Source organism: Macrobrachium nipponense, chromosome 17, assembly GCF_015104395.2.
Source record: "Macrobrachium nipponense isolate FS-2020 chromosome 17, ASM1510439v2, whole genome shotgun sequence".
NCBI lineage: Eukaryota > Metazoa > Arthropoda > Malacostraca > Decapoda > Palaemonidae > Macrobrachium > Macrobrachium nipponense.
In genome coordinates this window covers 61865418-61884178 of record NC_087210.1, presented here as the reverse complement: position 1 = coordinate 61884178, position 18761 = coordinate 61865418, and the positions used below count along the sequence as shown (strand labels likewise).

At 37.8% G+C, this 18761-nt stretch overlaps 1 long non-coding RNA gene across 1 annotated transcript; it reads left to right on the top strand.

Moving 5' to 3' along the window:
* The first annotated feature begins 403 nt into the window (after nucleotides 1-403).
* On the top strand, nucleotides 404-18418 carry LOC135196282 (uncharacterized). The gene is made up of 4 exons (XR_010310359.1): nucleotides 404-555; nucleotides 1325-1411; nucleotides 15890-15975; nucleotides 17960-18418. It is a non-coding gene; the product is annotated as an uncharacterized LOC135196282 (long non-coding RNA).
* The last annotated feature ends 343 nt before the right edge of the window (nucleotides 18419-18761 follow it).

The following is an 18761-nucleotide window of genomic DNA, read 5'->3' as shown; positions in this document are numbered from 1 at the left end:
TATTGACGGTATTGACGGTATATACATTTTTTAATTGAATACTTGCAATATGAAATGATACTCTTGACCGCCGCTTCATATACAGAGTTGCCTGGTTCTTTGGAGTTTCAACAGATTCCATGAATTAAATGATATACCGAGCTGAAAGTCAGCTGTTGAGCCTTGCATACCGTTCCCTGCATGCGAATCAGCAAAACTAAGATTTGTAATAGGTACGAACGTAGAAGTAAACTTAATAGAATAACATTCTTATTTTCAAACGATTTTGGTAGAAATTCTTACCGTGGGACACTCATTCTGATTTAGAGGGCTTAAGAAATCAAATATAATTTGAAATGAACGGAACCTATGGCAGCCAACAGGCAAGTTGGGTATCGGTGACATCATCAAAGTGGGCGGTGAACAGATCGTATACGTCATAGATATGGGAGGAGCTATGTCATGACATCATAGTACCGAAGGCCGTGGGCCTCCAGATATCTTGGTAACAATTACGCGTCAGTTGTTCTCCATCAACGGCTCTGAAACATCCTCTTCAAAACCACATCTCTTCAGGTAATTAAGCTAGTTTATTGTTATATAACACGTTATATTTTTTGGAATTTCGTCAGATCATTCCCTTCTCTCTCTCTCCTCGTATATATATATATATATATAATATATAATATATATATATATATATATATATATATATATATATATATATGTTTACATGGACACACACTTATATATATATATATATATATATATATATATATATATATATATTATTCATACATACATATACACACAATTCAAAACCATAACCTACACTCTAAATAAATCAAATTATCTGAGCAACACGAGGGCTGCCTTATTTTGAATAATTATCAGTTAAAGGACAGACAAATTTTGATTAAGATGCCAAAATAAGGTAAAAGCGCTTAACTGTTGTGGCTGCGCAACTAGCTCATACGCATACCATGTTTTGTGTTGATAATTTCAGCGTTAACATAAATTTTTTGGAATATAAGAAATGTCATTCTTTTCCTGGTGTAAATATTAATTCAAATCTAAGATCAATTTTATTCGAATTCAAATGGTTCATAATCTGAAGAGGGGGAATGCTGCTGCTGCTTCTCTTCCCTCGAGTTTTGAAATTGAAATCACTTAGTAGAGTAGAATCTCTTAGTAACCTTTCGAAAACAGCCTTGTCTCGTCTCCTCTCTTACCGGTAAGATCTGCTTACTTCTGCCTCCCCCACCCCTCCCCCCACCACCATAAAACACCAACCTCTACCCGAGTGTCCCGTGAGATCCAACTGATTTTTCTACTTTTTCCACAGAAACATGTCGGACGAACAGCCAGCCGCTCCTACCGAGGGTGAGGCCGCGCCACCATGCCCGGAAACAGACTCTGCCCTCAAACTTTGGTAAAAATTGAATGTTTATTTTGAGAAAACACTCCTTCATCCTAATTTTGTTTAATATAAGTTAGATGTGCAAGTAATTATATTCCCGTATACTTCCATGTATGAGTGTGCGTGCGAGTTTGAAACTGACAGAGATAGGTTACACGAGAGCGATTGATTGGATGTGAGGTTGATGTAAATAATAGGTACGTGTTGCTGTAATGTTTTCCCTTTTCCTTGAGTGTTTAGCGGATTTATGGATACGACGGAGTAACTTACGAATAGAGTCGATAATGTGCATGGTATTTCATGGTATATTAAAGGGGCTACGAATCTCAAATGGAAATGCAAGATGAGTAATTATAAGAAACGACTGAAACCCATGGAAGTAAGAACTGGTTTGACTGATGTTAGTAATGATGTTGAAGACTGGAAGTGGATGACTTGTAGAGTAATCTGAGAAGCGCTTGGAATTTCTAAAGTAAATCTTCTTTACGTCAGTATGAATTATGTCGTAAAAAAAATGGTGTAGTATAGAAACTGAGTAAAAAAATAGTATATATAGAAATTGAGAGCAGTTCTTCACGCATAGTTAGAAAGGAAGAAATCGAACGCCGTGTTGTAGACAATCTTTAGCTTAGCCGAAGTCGCGCACAAGAAGTAATTGAAAATGCTCGTTTATCGAATAAACCTGCGTCAAGGAGAAGCCGACAAAGAGCTTGGTGTCGTGATAAAATGGCCGACACTTTAAGGTCACGACCCATTAAGGGGGCCGGCCGGAACCTCTATATATGGAGGTATAGGGCGAAAAAATGGCAAAGTCATGAAAAAAATTCATGAGCTTTCATATGGCAATTGAGAATACGTATACGAAATATTTCGTCAAAATTCCTCTTACTTTTCGTAGTTACAGGGTAATTAGTTAACGTAACTCAATAAGCCTAAAACATTGATCCGTAAAAGAAAATGCAATATTTCTTCTATTATCGTAAATTTTGATAATTATTGTCAAAGAAATTAGGAGAAATGGCATCTGTAGACATTCCCCGAGTCGAGAAGGAGACTTCAGGCTCAACGCTCCAGCTACCAAGTCATTTAGTGCGATCACAGACGTCAAGTAGTTTACACGTTCCATTTCACGTCTGACATTCATCTGCTTTCAAGTATGTTTATGTATGTTTCGGCAAGAATTTCATCATGCCAATGAGGAAAAGGACAAGGGAAAACATCTCGCTAACATACAGACGAAGAAAAAATCGCTCAAGTATTATTACAGAATATCATAATATGTGCGTAGTTAGTGAAGAGAGAAGGGAGGGTTGCTTGTAACGCCCCCCGTCTTGCTTGAACAGCACATGTCAACACTGTGGCCTAAGGCTGCGATCTTTGAGCAAAGAGATCTTCATTATGATAAAATAACAAAGTTTTGGTTTTTTAATACCCAAAATGGAATATGAATTTCATAATAATCATGATTATTAAATTGTCTTTGTAAAAAAAGTGTACGCCTTCGAGTTTCACCTCTTGACAATTCTCTTGCAATTACGTTTGTTTATCTTTGTTTCGGGCAAGAATTTCATCATGCCAAAGAGGAAAATACAAGGAAAACATCTCGCTAACACACAGAAGAAGAAAATTCGCTGTAATAAGCCGAGTGAGTGAAGGGGAGAGAGAGAGAATTGCGTAGGAAGCAGTGCCCCATCTTGCCTCAATCAGTGCCCCAGGCTTGCGATATATGAGCAAAGGGATTCATCATTTATGATTAAATTATGATAAATAAAATATTTTGGTTTATTAATACACAAAAAACAAATATACATTCATAATAATCATTATTATTAATATTGTCTTTATAGAAATACGAAGGAAAACTTTGAACGCCCGTATCTCAAAACTATACTTATTGACCTTCAAAATCTATCTTCTCACTTAGTTTTAAGCTATAACCATTGGAATTTGGTATATAACTCAGAAAGACATTATAGAACAATCAAATAGAGCCCTTTTTTCCAATTTTTGTTTTCGTATTTTTTTATAAATTTTTTCTCTTGATTTATATTGGGTTTATTTTTTTGACCATATTGAAAATTCATTATCTAGCAAAAAAATGACTTTTAGAAAAAAAACTCTCCATTCATTTGGAGGTCTACATCAGGTCTTATATATGGTAGTAATCCCAGGTCTTAATATTAAATATCAAGGGAGGAGATATGAATTTGAAAAAATGGTTATTTTCGGGATAAATCCGCCCTGGCGTCACAAACCGAAGGTCAGAGGCGAAAATCATATGCGGTTTGGAGATGTCCCAAGCTCACCTTATTAAGTGGTATGAATATCAAAGTTCCTGTCCTTAAAAAAGGGCATTTAGCCGGCCGGCCCCCTTAATATTGAAGGAGTCCGAGTACAAGAACTGCATGAAAGTGGATGAAACCGCCTAGTAAGCGGAATCTATATATTGTATATATATATATGTATGATATATATATATATATATATATATATATATATATATACACACACACACACACACATATGCGTGTGTTTCTATTCCATAGTTGTCTATAGAATATAATATAATATACAGTGACCTGAAAGAAATGTTCTCACAACATTTTATTTTTGTTAGAGATTCAAAGGAAATGATCATTCTTCTATGATCTTAGAACTTCGCCGACAATCAAAATATTGCTTTAACGCTCAAGTAAGGTTAGTTTAAGAATAATTGTGACTCAGTATAAGTTGCCTCGATTAGTGGAAAGAAAATTTACTAAGACACATCCTTCCTCTTGCTTGCTAGCTTCTGTTATTTTTGGAAGTTGTGCTTGCACATAATTTATCGGAAACCTTGAGAGAATGCGCAGTCAACGCTTATATCGTCATGTCGCCGCAAGTATTTGATAGTTTAATATTCCTCACATTTTGCTGATACCATAAACAGGTGTTACAAAATCCCACTAAACTTATTGCAAAAGTTTGTCCACTTGGCAGTGCCTCAAATTGCTTGCGTTTTGCTCAGTGGCGCTATCCGCTCTGAAGTTTTCAGTAAGCAACTTTGCTACTGACAAAATTCAGAAACAAAATATAGTTAAATTTTTTAGTATTTGTTGAAGGTATAAAGAGGTCCTATTATTATTATTTTTTTCTTATGAGAGCCGACATAATTGGATGGTTTTTTTTCCGTGAAACTGGCCACAAGAGGCTCTGAGGTGTGTGATCCTATCTCTACCAGATTTTGGCCGCAGATCAGGAATAAATGAAAGTACCAAAGTAACTTGGGACGTCAGTTATTTTTGTCCTAGCGTTAAAGCCAAGTCGTCTTTTCACCCCCTCTTTTTGTTCTCTGCTGTAGGAGTCTGCATTATCAGATTGAATAAATAGATAGATTTAATCAAATATCCAAAAGGACGCCTCGGTATTCAAAATTCATGAAGGTGAGGGAGACATTGCGAGTGTGAATACCAAAATAGAATGCCGCCACTTTCTAAACGGTGACGTTGCAGCTACATCGTCTTTGTTTTTCTGATGAATATTTGCTTGACTACCCGGACAGAAATCTAATGCTGTTCCAGGAATTTAAATCCTCGTCAAGTGTAGCAGTAATAGTGTAAATGCTCCTTAGGGGTAAGAATGGTTTCAAATGACACTTGATTTCGAAATTCATTATTAACATCGAAAGGCTTTGCCCATGAACACGTTTAAGCACAGCTGTTGAGCATGTGCGTGGGTAGAATTTTCGTCGAGTCTCTCTCTCTCTCTCTTTTATCCCCCTCCACTCTTCAACCCTCCCTCCGTAGAAATCTATATGGGGAGAGAGAGAATTTTGTCGTCTCCCCCACCATTGCTCATTCTCTCCTCCCTCTTTATTCAACCGACCGCGCGCCCTACAGATCCATATGGAGTAGAGAGAGAGAGCTCTCAAGGACCTTTGCTAGGATGCTAGTCCTTGAGAGAGGACTCCTTCTTCTCCTCACTGACCTCCAGTTTTAGGGAGGCCTCCCTCTTTGCTCCGCCTCCTCCCTTGAAACAGACAACAATCCAATGCCACTTTTCCGATCTGCCAACATGTCAATAGACTTATTAGGCACCAAGAAGCATAGACACAGGTTTTAGTAGCTTGTCGCATTTGTGGACCAGCTACATCACGTTCAGCTGTTCGTTACTTCGCAGACAATGCGCAAAATTTCGCCGTAAATGGTGGTCTATCAAATTGCATAACACATCCTCTCCGGCTACATCTCCCTCTCCTTGAAGCTTCTGCCCGAGCAAGACCCATACAGAGGGGCATTACCTAACAGTTCCCGCCACAGAAAGGTTGCCAGGCAGCAGGATCAATATAGAACGGGGAGAAACGTCACCGGTACTGCCGGATATTTATTCGCCCTAGATAAAAGTACCTCCAAACCTATTTCATTGTTTTGGTTTTCCTCCTTGTTGGTCACTTACCTATGCCACTTTATACTCCTTCTCCCATTTTGTTTTATAAGTTTAATTACCCTTTGGAACTTCGGTAATTTGTTTTTCGTTTAAGCTGTAATTAAGATCAAACAATTTATCGTAAAGTACTCATTGTCAATTTTATGGAAGAGGGTCCATTAAACGCAGCGATGATTTTCCTTTTGAGAACTCTCAACGCTTATCTCTACCTTTAATTAAGGAGTATATTGTCGATATATTTGTTTGTTTGTATGGTGCTTTTACGTTGCATGGAACCAGTGGTTATTCAGCAACGGGACCAACGGCTTTACGTGACTTCCGAACCACGTCGAGAGTGAACTTCTATTACCAGAAATACACATCTCTCACTCCTCAATGGAATGGCCGAGAATCGAACCCGCGATCACCGAGGTGGGACGCTAATACCAAACCAACTACGCCGCTGAGGCGCTTATTGTCGATATGGCTCATCTCCATACTCTTGGGACGAATTTTCGTTTATATCATGTTTTGCCAATTAGCATCGTTCTAAAGGACTCACAATTATTATTTTTTTCGCACTTAGGCACCATTCAGTGGTATTGTTTGCCTTTTTGGGGTTTTTCAGCAAGAACAACAATAGTAATTATGGTCTGGTACGAATAAATACACAAAACAAAACTGAAATATGACTCAAGGACACTAGACAGCCAGTGGCGTCGGCTGGCGTGTTCCCTGTCTAGAGCAGGGGAGTTACTTTTTTATAAAACGATCTTTTATGCCAGAAGTTACTTTGTATAGACGATCTTTTATGCCAGAAGTTACTTCTATGGATGGAGAAAATTTAAATAGTTTCGTAGCACAGATTGCTGCCATTATCTTTTAAATTTCTGAGTATACGGTATACTCAATTAAAGAATCAGGATTTTCAAAAGCACTTAGTTTGCTTATCTGTTGTACTACCGGAAGTGGAATGGAAAAAGCCGTTTCTTGATGTGCTGCCCTGTAGCACTCCCGCATAAACACAGTCGTGTGACCTTCAACAAACGCCATTAAGTCGGTTATGTAACAACCAACTGACGAACTGGCTGTCCCCTCTTCACCGAAGGACCTTCAGCACCACCACTACCAACCACTTCTCTCTCTCTCTCTCCCTTCCGTGTTCGTTCTTCCATATTAGACTTAAGTGGAGACCTAGAAGACTTATGTTGAGTTCCCTCATTCCTGTTTTCAGAGTATAGATACATTTTATAAAATAAAGTCTACAGGGCGTAAAGACGATTAATCGAATTTTCATGATAAATTTGTGTGTGTGTGTGTGCGTTTTAGATATAATAGTTGATGATTAGCCACAGTTTTATCTCTGATGAAATGTAAAGTAAAATTTTACCAACGTTATCACGATCAGCGGATATCTTTTATTCATGGTAGAATTTTAATGCATTTCATCTGAAACAAACAGGTTGCACTGTTCGCTTATACAACTACTACATGTTAAGAGAACTGCCTGCTTGTTATGCATACTATGCTGGAATTCATCAGCAGGCGCGTTTCTGAGAAAATCAATGAAGGTGACATTACAGTTTGGATTCTACATTGCCACCGAATGTCACCTAACAGTAAATTTTATTAGCAAGGAGGGACTTGGAATATCACAATACATAGGACCATATACACTAAATTGTAATGAATCAAAATTCTTTACGTTTTAATCAACAATCTCTGTAGTAGCAAATTATTTCAATGGGTTGGCCAGTGTTCCAGTGAAGATATAGCCAGGGCTCGTAGAATGGAACTAGACTGAATTAACAAAGAGTTTAGGAATGCAAACCCCCATAAATGACGGCGGTAGAAGCACCACTCCACTAGCTGCAAGATATCAGCCGCGCCAGTAAGCGACCAAGGAAAGGTAAATTTTAATAAGGTTTGCACGACAAGAATTAATATGAACTTCTAACTCTCTCACTCACATCTACGAAGAAAGAATCCACTTGAAGACAAGTAGAAAAAAAGATAAAAACATACAGTATCTATTCTTAAACCTATCGTACTATTATGGATAAAAAGATGGCCTTGTCATCTTGTTGCCAAGTAAGTCAGACGATGTCATTATGATACGGTAGCGTCCCCCTTGACAAGACTTCCGCACAGAAATTCAACATTGAACCGTGGAAAAAAAAAAAAAATAGTTCTTTGCGTGTTAACGGGGTTGGGTAGCGCTAAGGTAAAGGCAAAGCACAAAGAATCGGTGCATGATTTCGTAACGCATGTTTTATGTACAAATGCCACGTTGCATGTTGATGAAAGGGAGAGCGGCTTGTTCCAACCACGGTCTAGGTTCCAACAGCCGGTACACAGCACTACTCCCTCTCGGCTGCGGCCGTCTACCTTCTCCCTGGTTTGCAACACGGTGGTATATTGTTTTTAGCGAAGAAAATAGTTTCAGTCATACAATTTCATACACTGTTTTTAATTAAATATAGGGATCTTTTTAGGTACGAACATTAGATTTCGGAGTAGTGAAGCCTATGCAATTCTTTTGACGAGAAAACAGATAATCCAAAAAAATATTTATCTGACCTGAGTTATTACTACTATTCAGGCTGAGCAACAAAAATGAAAAAATGATAAGATAGGCATTCGAGCTAACATGCATACCGAGCGTCCACGGAAACGAGAACGAGAGAAACAGGCATAAGAAAAGAATAATAAAAGCATCAAGATAAGTATTGGATCTGAAAGCTTGATCAAACCGGATACCTCATGTGTTTAGAAAATAAATAAAAAATAAAATAACACCTGGCATTTGGATGAATGTGTTACATAATGAAACTTCGCCAGGGAGGAAACGGCGTGGCAATCTGTTATCGAGACAATCACATTTACCTGGCGTTGCAAGAGAAAATTGGCAACAGATCAGTGTTTAAAATGGCATCCATGAGAATAACAATGGGCGACGTGATTTGAAAGAACTGTAGAGTAAAGGCAAATTTCATCTGCTCATAATTGTTTGATTTATTGTTAAAATCTGTCATCGCAACTATTTTATTTGTACTCGTAAACATCCGAAAAACGTAGGGTGAAGCAATTTCATGTAAATTTCGTAACTTCTTGTGGACTGGAGCTGGCAAAGTTCCATCAAGAAACCTGCCGAACAATGACTTCTATGTTGTCTGGGGCACCTTTCAAGCGGTCTTGGTCTCTATTCTTGGAGGTGCTAAGGCAACGTGCTTGGCGAGGTGACTCTCAGCAACAAGGACGTATTTTTAGCTTCTTCGCCTTGTGGAAGTTCTTGCACAAGTTTCGGCAAGGTAACATTGGGGTAATGCGATTATTTTTCTATTTCAACTGCAAGGGGCGACAATAGGCTAACAAATTATAAGAAATCCATTGAGGTATTCATTTGCGAGAGAGAGATGATGGACTAAGCCAGCATTATACTGGCACGGGCTCTTGCTTCTTAGCAGCCCGTAAGAGAGAGAGAGAGAGAGAGAGAGAGAGAGAGAGAGAGAATTCGTAACGTGGCGACATGTTTAAGTTGTTGATAAAGTTTGAGAGTTTTAGTTCCCCCGTTTTCCAGTTTCATCTCTTTGGTTTATGTTCGTCTGTTTGGTCGATATTCTTGATGTGTCCAATAGTTACTTGGTTGATATTTGACAGTGTTGAATGAGCACTGAGCCGAGAAAAAATGACCTCATGCAACAGGCTACTTGACTTGTTTAAATCTCTAACAAGTGACATTTCTTTTTCCAGAGTAATAAATCATTTGACATTTCTGTTTCTATAGTGATAGAGCATTTGTCATTCTTATCTTTATTTCGATAGGTGGAGCAAGCCATTATTCAAAGGTCTATCGAACGCCGTAACTTGGCTCTTGAGATTGTTGGCAGGTGAACAGTTTTCTTGAAGTAGACTCGAAACCCGGTAGCTTGTTTATCGCCATAGCGGCGCCAGCCCCATGACCTACATTTTTTGTCCCGCACAGGCAAGCCGGCTTTACCCACTCTCTCTCTCCCTCTCTCCTGTGAGAACGTACTATAGTACGAACGGAGTACAAACATTCTTGTAGGAAGTCATAATGAACAATTACTGATAAGAATGGAGTTTTTTGCTCCTTTTGGTTGGGGTGTGAGGTGAAACAAGCAGCGTGGCTGTCGAAGCACCCTGTCTCACGTGCTTTAAGCGTGCTTGGAAACAAAGTTGTCCTTGCCACATATTATACGAAGAATAAAAGAGAGCTGGCGTGAGGAGCTCTGACCCTCCATAGTATAATGATGAGGCGTAAAGCAACAGTAGGGTTGCGTAACGAAATACCTGGCTGGTTCCCTTTATGTTGCCCTCTAAGACTTTTTCACTTCTAGATCCATAAATTTTTTTGGATATTTTTATCTTTTCTTGAAAAGCGCTTTATGGCTAAAAGTTTCCCAGTGATTGGCTTAGCCTAGTTCATTCATTTATCCGGGTACCCCCACTCCTCAAAAAAAAGAAGAAAAGAAACATTAACTGATTAGGTGAAAACCACACCTCTGTTCTTATGCTCTTAGACTGGTTGAATTTTGTGTAAACTGTAAGCTCAGCTGGCTCATGGTCTGATGTCAGCAAGATGTGAACTTCAAATAGGTTTTTTTTTTTTTTTTTTTTTTTTTGTACCTGCACCAGAAAACAGCAATGATTTAAGTACTTGATGCCCCGTGGACCAGAACGAGCTGAACGTCTTACTCGGACGATTGTGATAGGAAAGAGAGAGAAAGTGAACAATGCAAGAATTATAATTTTATATGACCAATCTTGAGGCTCAGTTAACCCTCAGATAAAATGGGTATTGGACAATGAGGATAATGATGCTCGGAGAGATTTTTTTTCTTGTTTTAAGCACGCTTCGCTCATTCTAGTGTTATTAAATTAGATTTTTTTTTCTTTGCATTTGTCTTACGGTTATCCTACTGACACTAAAACTTTTTATTCTAGTCTGAAAATTTGTTGTCAGCATATTTGTTGCTAAACTTTACCCTGGTCTGTTGAGTGTATTGCTTCCATATATTACGAAAAAGTAAAACACAAGGCACAGATGCTTTGCTGATACAGTCTGAGAAGTAACCAGTTTTTTTTTTATCTTTTATTAGAAAAATACATAAGTTATGTCAAAGTAGTTACATAAATTTACAGTGATAATTGTAGTTAAGTAATTATGAGAAAAGTAAGTTTTACATTTACATTTACATTTTCATCTATATATATATATATATATATATATATATATATATATATATATATATATATATAATATATATATATCTATCTTACTGAACACTAGTCTTTTAATATTTTCTGCCATACATTTGTTATAATTTTATTTTACAAATGTTCATCATATAACATTTACCTGACATTTAATAACAATTTTCTTTAACCTGAGAAGTAGCCATTGGTAGATATAAACAAAAGTGGGTCACTTACTCTTTAGCTTGTCGGATGAGAAAAGCTCCTTTGAGAGGTTTTAGCTGCGTAAATCAACGATTAAAACAATGAGCAATACATAGACTTATTCATAAATCTTATTTGTTAGCGTATGATGCAACCTAATAAATTGTATGTTACTCGTTATTGTTTAATTGGGAACGGCTATTCAAAGTGTTAGGTCTCGGCAAACTGCCCTTTCTTGAGCCATAAGGTCTTGACCGGTTTCTGTTAATTTGAGGAACTGGAGTCACTACGTCAGCGGCCAACGAAACCTATATATTTTCGGCAGGCAATGACGTAGGACGAAATTATGTAGAGTTGTAACGATCAGCTTGAATTCCTGACACACACACACACACATGTATATATATATATATATATATATATATATATATATATATATATATATATATATATATATATATAAACCCCTAATTCGTCAATTATTTCTTACATTATTATTTACTCCTTCGAATTTATGTACAACAAACTGTGGTGCCGAACCCACTTTTTTTTTTTATTTAATTCATTCCAGTAGGATAGTATCACCTACAGTGTGCCATTTGCGGCTTACTGTAGGTGAAAATACACGTACTTTGTCGCGCACTTTTAGTTCCAAATAAATTGTTCCCCATCTCTTTTTTACACTCGTTCCTTATGGTTCTTTTTCATTTAGCTATCCAACTTCTTGAACTTTATATTGTTCCAATGTTCACCTTTCATTCAAATGTAACTCCTTCGGGCGCGGCCCGTGAAGCTCTAAAAATGGACCTTTGAACAGTAATAACTCTCGACTTAGATCTAAACAGCTGTTCGAGATGTTGCAAGTTCCCCTGCACACTTCTTGGCAGACTCAGCCATCAAGATAACTTGAACAGTAATCTTTATTTTTTTCCCTCTCTTTTTTTTATTTTGGCGAAGTTCTGTCTTAACTTTTATTCAGGTATTGTGTAGATACAATTAGATACAATACTATGAGCAAAATCTAGTTGGAAATTTTCGCATATTCATATAAATTGTATATCATGCTGATTAATAGTAATACTTCAAAGTTTCAGCAAGAGAGGCCTGGATACGATCATTTCAAAATGCTTGCACGCAGAACCTTAGATCTATATGCACTTGTACCTTGAATTTGCCGGAAATTATCGAGGCAAATTGATTTCTAATGTTTTCCGTACCATCTTGCTTCAAGATGTCCATTTCCAAAGCTGGTGATAAAGAGTACATGAAATCAATCTCTGCTTGCTCGCGTTTTCGTTTATCTAGATATGTGAGAAAAGGCCTTTGCTTTGTGTATCTATCAGACTAATTTATTTGATATAAACACGTATGCAACTATAGTACATCCTTAAATAAACAGATATTTCTATGACGCAAATGCGACAAAGATTACCAAACGTTTAGGAAGTTGCCGGAGTTAGTTGGGCAAATAAGTTTTTCATATGAGGACAGAAGACTGAATGTAAAGAGAAAAGGTAAAATAATTAGAGTTCGGCTTCAGAAGCAAAAGACTGATAAAAATAGTAGAACTTTGGACATGAATCCTCCACCCGGTATCAGCGGATTAGCGATAGAAAGCCTTAAGCCTGATCAAAGATTAGGAGTGGCATTGTAGAACGAACTGACTCCCTATCACCAAAAGGCTTAAAGGTTTGGTGGAAACGGACCCGGCAAAGTCTCCTTGACACAAATGACTTGGTAAAAAACATGAAAGGTTATCTTATCTCTTGATGGCGATGACCGTATTATGCATCGCCTTTGTTATTCGTTTTCTCATGTTACGAAAAGTTCCTTATCAATTTATATCAACATTTTAAGTAGCTTACAGGGAATATATGTTCATTCACGCTTACGATCCCCCCCCCCCCCCCACCCCCCCCCCCCCTCTCTCTCTCTCTCTCTCTCTCTCTCTCTCTCTCTCTCCTCTCTCTCTCTCTCACACACGCTCACATTTAAGAACAGGTGCTGTGGTGCCGCCAAGTGTGCCCTAGGTTTTTCCAAGAGGAGGCAATGAGACATTAACATACCTAAGGGGACACTTATTTGCGATAGTTTTCTTTATCACTTCATTATGAGGAATGGGAGATTATTACTTGAACAAACCTAAAAACGTCTCATTATTTAAGCAGGTCTCAAGTAGCTGTTCATCCATTCCTTCCGCAAAAGCTGCTGAAAAGAAGCAATATCAACGAAATTTACAAGAAATTAGGTTCATTGGTGAAATAATCGACAATCTTAGGTTTTTTTCTTCACTGGTCTCCTTATTTCTTTTCTTCTTCAGCTTGATACACCCATACCCTTCTAACAGGTCTAGGTACCCCGTGGGGAGTTAGTGCCGTCAGTGGCTCTCATGCAGTGCACTGTAGGCATTACTTGAGGTTCTTTGCAGTTTGCCTCCGGCCCCTAGCTGCAACCACTTTCGTTTCTTTTACTGTACCTCCTTTCATACTCTCTTTCTTCATCTTACTTTCCACCCTCTCCTAAACTTGATTCCTAGTGCAACTGCTTTGAGGTTTTCCTCCTGTTACACCTTTCAAGACTTTTACACAATTTCCAATTCAGCGCTGAATTACCTCATAGGTCCCAGCGCTTGGCCTTTGGCCTAAATTCCATATTCAACTCAACTCATTCAAACAGGTCTAACGATTAATTGGTGGGCGCTAATAATGCCGCAGAGAGAGAGAGAGAGAGAGAGAGAGAGAGAGAGAGAGAGAGAGAGAGAGAGAGAGAGGGAAGAAAAAGTCACAATTTTGGCTAGGAAAAAAAGTCGCGGGAAAATAAAGTCACATTAATTTATGGTGGTCGGTAATAAAGTCCTAAGGGAAAAATTCACAATATTTCTTAGGGGTCATTATCTTTATGATGTTTACAGTCTTTTGTTTGTTTATATGGAAATCCCCAACGGGCTTGTACTAAACACGCCGCAAAAGTTGGATACATGGATACATACCGGGTTAAAATTTACCCTTGGGGTTCACTGTCTAGGAAAGATTAATGTGACTTTTACCTGTGACTTTTTTCTGTTACTTTTTCCTGTGACTTTCTCTGTGACTTTGATTTTTTTTCTGTGACTATTTTACCTGTGTACTTTTTCTCGTGACTTTTATTTTTTTTCCTGTGACTTTTTTCTGTTACTTTTTCCTGTGACTTTCTCTGTGACTTTGATTTTTTTTCTGTGACTATTTTACCTGTGACTTTTTCTGTGACTTTTACCTGTGACTTTTTTCTGTTACTTTTTCCTGTGACTTTCTCTGTGACTTTGATTTTTTTTCTGTGACTATTTTACCTTGTGACGTTTTCGTTGAACTTTTTTTTCTGGTAACCCTATTTTCCTGTGAAACTTTTTTTAACCACTGGACTTTTTTCTGTGACTTTTTCCTGTGACTTTTGTTTTTTTCCTGTGACCTTTTTTACCGTGTGACTTTTTTCCTGTGAACTTTTTTACCTGTGACTTTCTTTTTGGTGACTTTTTTCCTGTGACTTTTTTTCCTCGTGACTTTTTTTTCTGGGTGAGCCTTTTCCCTGTGACTTTTTTTAACCTGCCTTGACTTTTTCTGTGACTTTTTTACCTGTGACGTTTTCTGTGACTTTTTTTCTGGTACCTTTTCCTGTGACTTTTTTACCTGTGACTTTTTCTGTGACTTTTTCCTGTGACTTTTTTTCCTGTGACTTTTTTTCCTGTGACTTTTTTCTGCGATTTTTTTTTTTGCCTGGATTCGTTTAATTTCCGTTTGCATTTTGATAATATTATTCTCAGGTGTTAGTTCTTTTCATTTCCTCTCATGGTTGAAGAGTTATTAGTAACACGATTCCGCGTTTTCACTTGACAACAAACGAAATCTAGGTCAAAGGCCAAGCGCTGCGACCGAAGAGGTCATTGCCATTCAGCCTTGAAATGGAAATTGACAGTAAAAGGGTTTGAAAGGAGTAACAGGAGGAAAACCTCAGAGCAGTTGCACTATGAATCAAGTGTTAGAAAAGGGTGGAAAGGAGGATGGAAGAAAGAGAATGTGAACGGAGGTGCAGTAAAAGGAATGAAAGGGGTTGCAGCAAGGGGCCGAAGGGACGCTTTAAAGAACTTTAAGTAATACCTACAGTGCACCACGTGAGGTTCACTGATGACATTAGCTCCCTCTGCGTGGTCAAACCAATCTCGACACCACTGATGATCTTGTTGGTCCGTCTGATGCCAGTTCTCTTAATCAAATCAAAATATTTCATGACACATATATATCTGCTGCGTGATTCTTGATAAATGCCATTCTAGGCTAGCCAAGTCTGAAGCTCTAAGAACGGCGTCGGTCAAGCAGTGTGATACTCATTTAATGGCTACGAAGATTGTTTGATTCATTTTGGAAGAACTGTCACATTAACATACGGAAAATCAATTCAATATTATGATTTTTCTGTCTAGAGCTTAGAGACGAGATCGATATTGATAACTAACTCGATGGGAAATGACTGAAAAACAGATAATATGACTGCTCTCTTTGTTATTAGTTTGATAGCATTCTTGCCGAGTAGTCATTATGAGAGTGACAACCGAATTATTTCACACAGATTTTGATACAGACTTTCAGTACTACAATTATGCAACGAGAATAACGTGTTCTTCTTTTTCAGTGTGACGGAGAAAGGAGAAACCAACTGCCAAGCATTGCTGGAGGCGCATCAGGAATGTTTAAAGAAATTGGGTCTTGAAGTATGAGGTGAGAGAAAATATTATTTATTATTATTATTATTATTATTATTATTATTATTATTATTATTTTATTTATTTATTTATTTTTTTGCTCTATCACAGTCCTCCAATTCGACTGGATGGTATTTATAGTGTGGGGTTCCGGGTTGCATCCTGCCTCCTTAGGAGTCCATCACTTTTCTTACTATGTGCGCCGTTTCTAGGACCACACTCTTCTGCATGAGTCCTGGAGTTACTTCAGCCTCTAGTATTTCTAGATTCTTTTTCAAGGATCTTGGAATCGTGCCTAGTGTTCCTATGATTATGGGTACAATTTCCACTGGCATATCCCATATCCTTCTTATTTCTATTTTCAGATCTTGATACTTATCCATTTTTTCCCTCTCTTTCTCTTCAACTCTGGTGTCCCATGGTATTGCGACATCAATGAGTGATACTTTCTTCTTAATTTTGTCAATCAACGTCACGTCTGGTCTATTTGCACGTATCACCCTATCTGTTCTGATACCATAGTCCCAGAGGATCTTTGCCTGATCGTTTTGTATCACTCCTTCAGGTTGGTGCTCATTCCACTTATTACTGCAAGGTAGCTGATGTTTCTTGCACAGGCTCCATGGAGGGCTTTTGCTACTGAATCATGCCTCTTTTTGTGCTGGTTCTGTGCAAGTGCCGGACATTCGCTTGCTATGTGGTTTATGGTTTCATTTTTCGTATTGCACTTCCTACATATGGGAGAGATTTTATTTCCGTCTATCGTTCTTTGAACATATCTGGTTCTTAGGGCCTGATCTTGTGCCGCTGTTATCATTCCTTCAGTTTTCTTCTTGAGCTCTTCCCTCTGTAGCCATTGCCACGTGTCATCGCTGGCTAGTTCTTTAGTCTGTCTCATGTATTGTCCGTGCATTGGTTTGTTGTGCCAGTCCTCTGTTCTGTTTGTCATTCTCCTGTCTCTGTATATTTCTGGGTCTTCGTCTACTTTTATTAGTCCTTCTTCCCATGCACTCTTTAGCCACTCGTCTTCACTGGTTTTCAGAAATTGCCCCAGTGCTCTGTTCTCGATGTTGACACAGTCCTCTATACTTAGTAGTCCTCTCCCTCCTTCCTTTCGTGTTATGTATAGTCTGTCCGTATTTGCTCTTGGGTGTAGTGCTTTGTGTATTGTCATATGTTTCCTGGTTTTCTGATCTATGCTGCGGAGTTCTGCCTTCGTCCATTCCACTATTCCTGCGCTGTATCTGATTACTGGCACTGCCCATGTGTTTATGGCTTTTATCATATTTCCGCCGTTGAGTTTTGACTTGAGTATTGCCTTGAGTCTCTGCATATATTCTTTCCTGATCGTGTCCTTCATTATTATTGATTATTAATTATTATTATTATTATTATTAATTATTATTCTTATTATTATTATTATTATTATTATTATTATTATTATTATTATTTATTAAAGTAGTTTGACCAGACCGCTGAGCTGACTTTCAGCTCTCACAGGGCTGGCCCGAAGGATTTGAATAAGAAATCAGATCTAGGCTAAATGCCAAACTCTGGGACCAAATCGGTCAGTTAGGTATTGAACTACGTCCAGAGCAGTCAATAATAGATTTTAAGTTCTGTGTGACTCTGATTATCTTTGGTAATTTCTTTGAGATGTTTTCTTCTGAGATTCCTGTGTTATTTTCACAGGTTCAAAGGGGTTCTTGATATTTTCAAATGATTATTTATTTAAGAGTTATCTTTACAGATTCAAAAGTATTTAATGCGTAGTTTAAAAATGTCACCTTCCTAGACTCAAACGTGGATTGTTTGCAATTATTTTGGTGTTTGTGTATGTTTATGTGTCTGTGTGGTTTTTCACATAAGGTTTGAGAATCTTTAGCATTTCCTATTAATTAAGCAGGCTACCTGAAGAACTAGTTATTAGTTATTAGAATCCACCCACTTATTTATCTGTAGCCTTTCAACCATCTCATCTCATTTTTTTCTTCCTTCAGGTATAATTTACTCTGCAGGAAGTGGTAGTACCGACCATCCGTCCTGTAAAATCTGGAAGCTGATTGGCCAGAATTCGAGGGGATCGGAAAGGGCTAGTCTAACGTATTTTTGTAATGTAATGATTGTAATGATAAGTATCTAATTGCTGACTAAGTCAACAACATCACTCATCCAACAATGTTGTAAATAGTTCTATTATAATGACTGCTCCTCACAGCGCGTCTTGTATATTCTGTAACCTTAGGAAGGTGCGATATATGTATATCTGTTAATTTTGCTCATATTAAGTGTAGAAGTGACTCTAGTGCATGATATCCTTGGTCAGAGAAGTCCAGCCGAACTTCTCGAGTATAAATGAAATTCTCATTTCAACTGTGGTATCTTATAAGTGCAATTGATAGGCTTTTTTATTTGCATTATAGTTTCACTTTATTCAGGAATATAATGAGGAGAACTTAGCATGTTTTTTATTGATTCCTTAAGGAAATATTGGTTTGGTCAATTTCATTCAAGTTAGCTAAATTCAAATCTGCTATCGACAGGTCTTCCTGTTTCATAACTATGTATACATCGGTCGATATGGAATCATAATTCCGAATCAGCCTGACCTTAAAATGAATAAGAAGGAAAATCAAAATACTGTAGTTACTGGCCCAAAGTGAAGAATGACTGTCACTGAGATGCAGGAATAACTGAAGATAGACTTGAAAATCAAGGAACTGGACTAAGGCTGGAGAATCCAGATCAGTTGTCCTAGAATATTCGGAATGAAGCAGATTTAATCATTGAAGAAATTGCTTT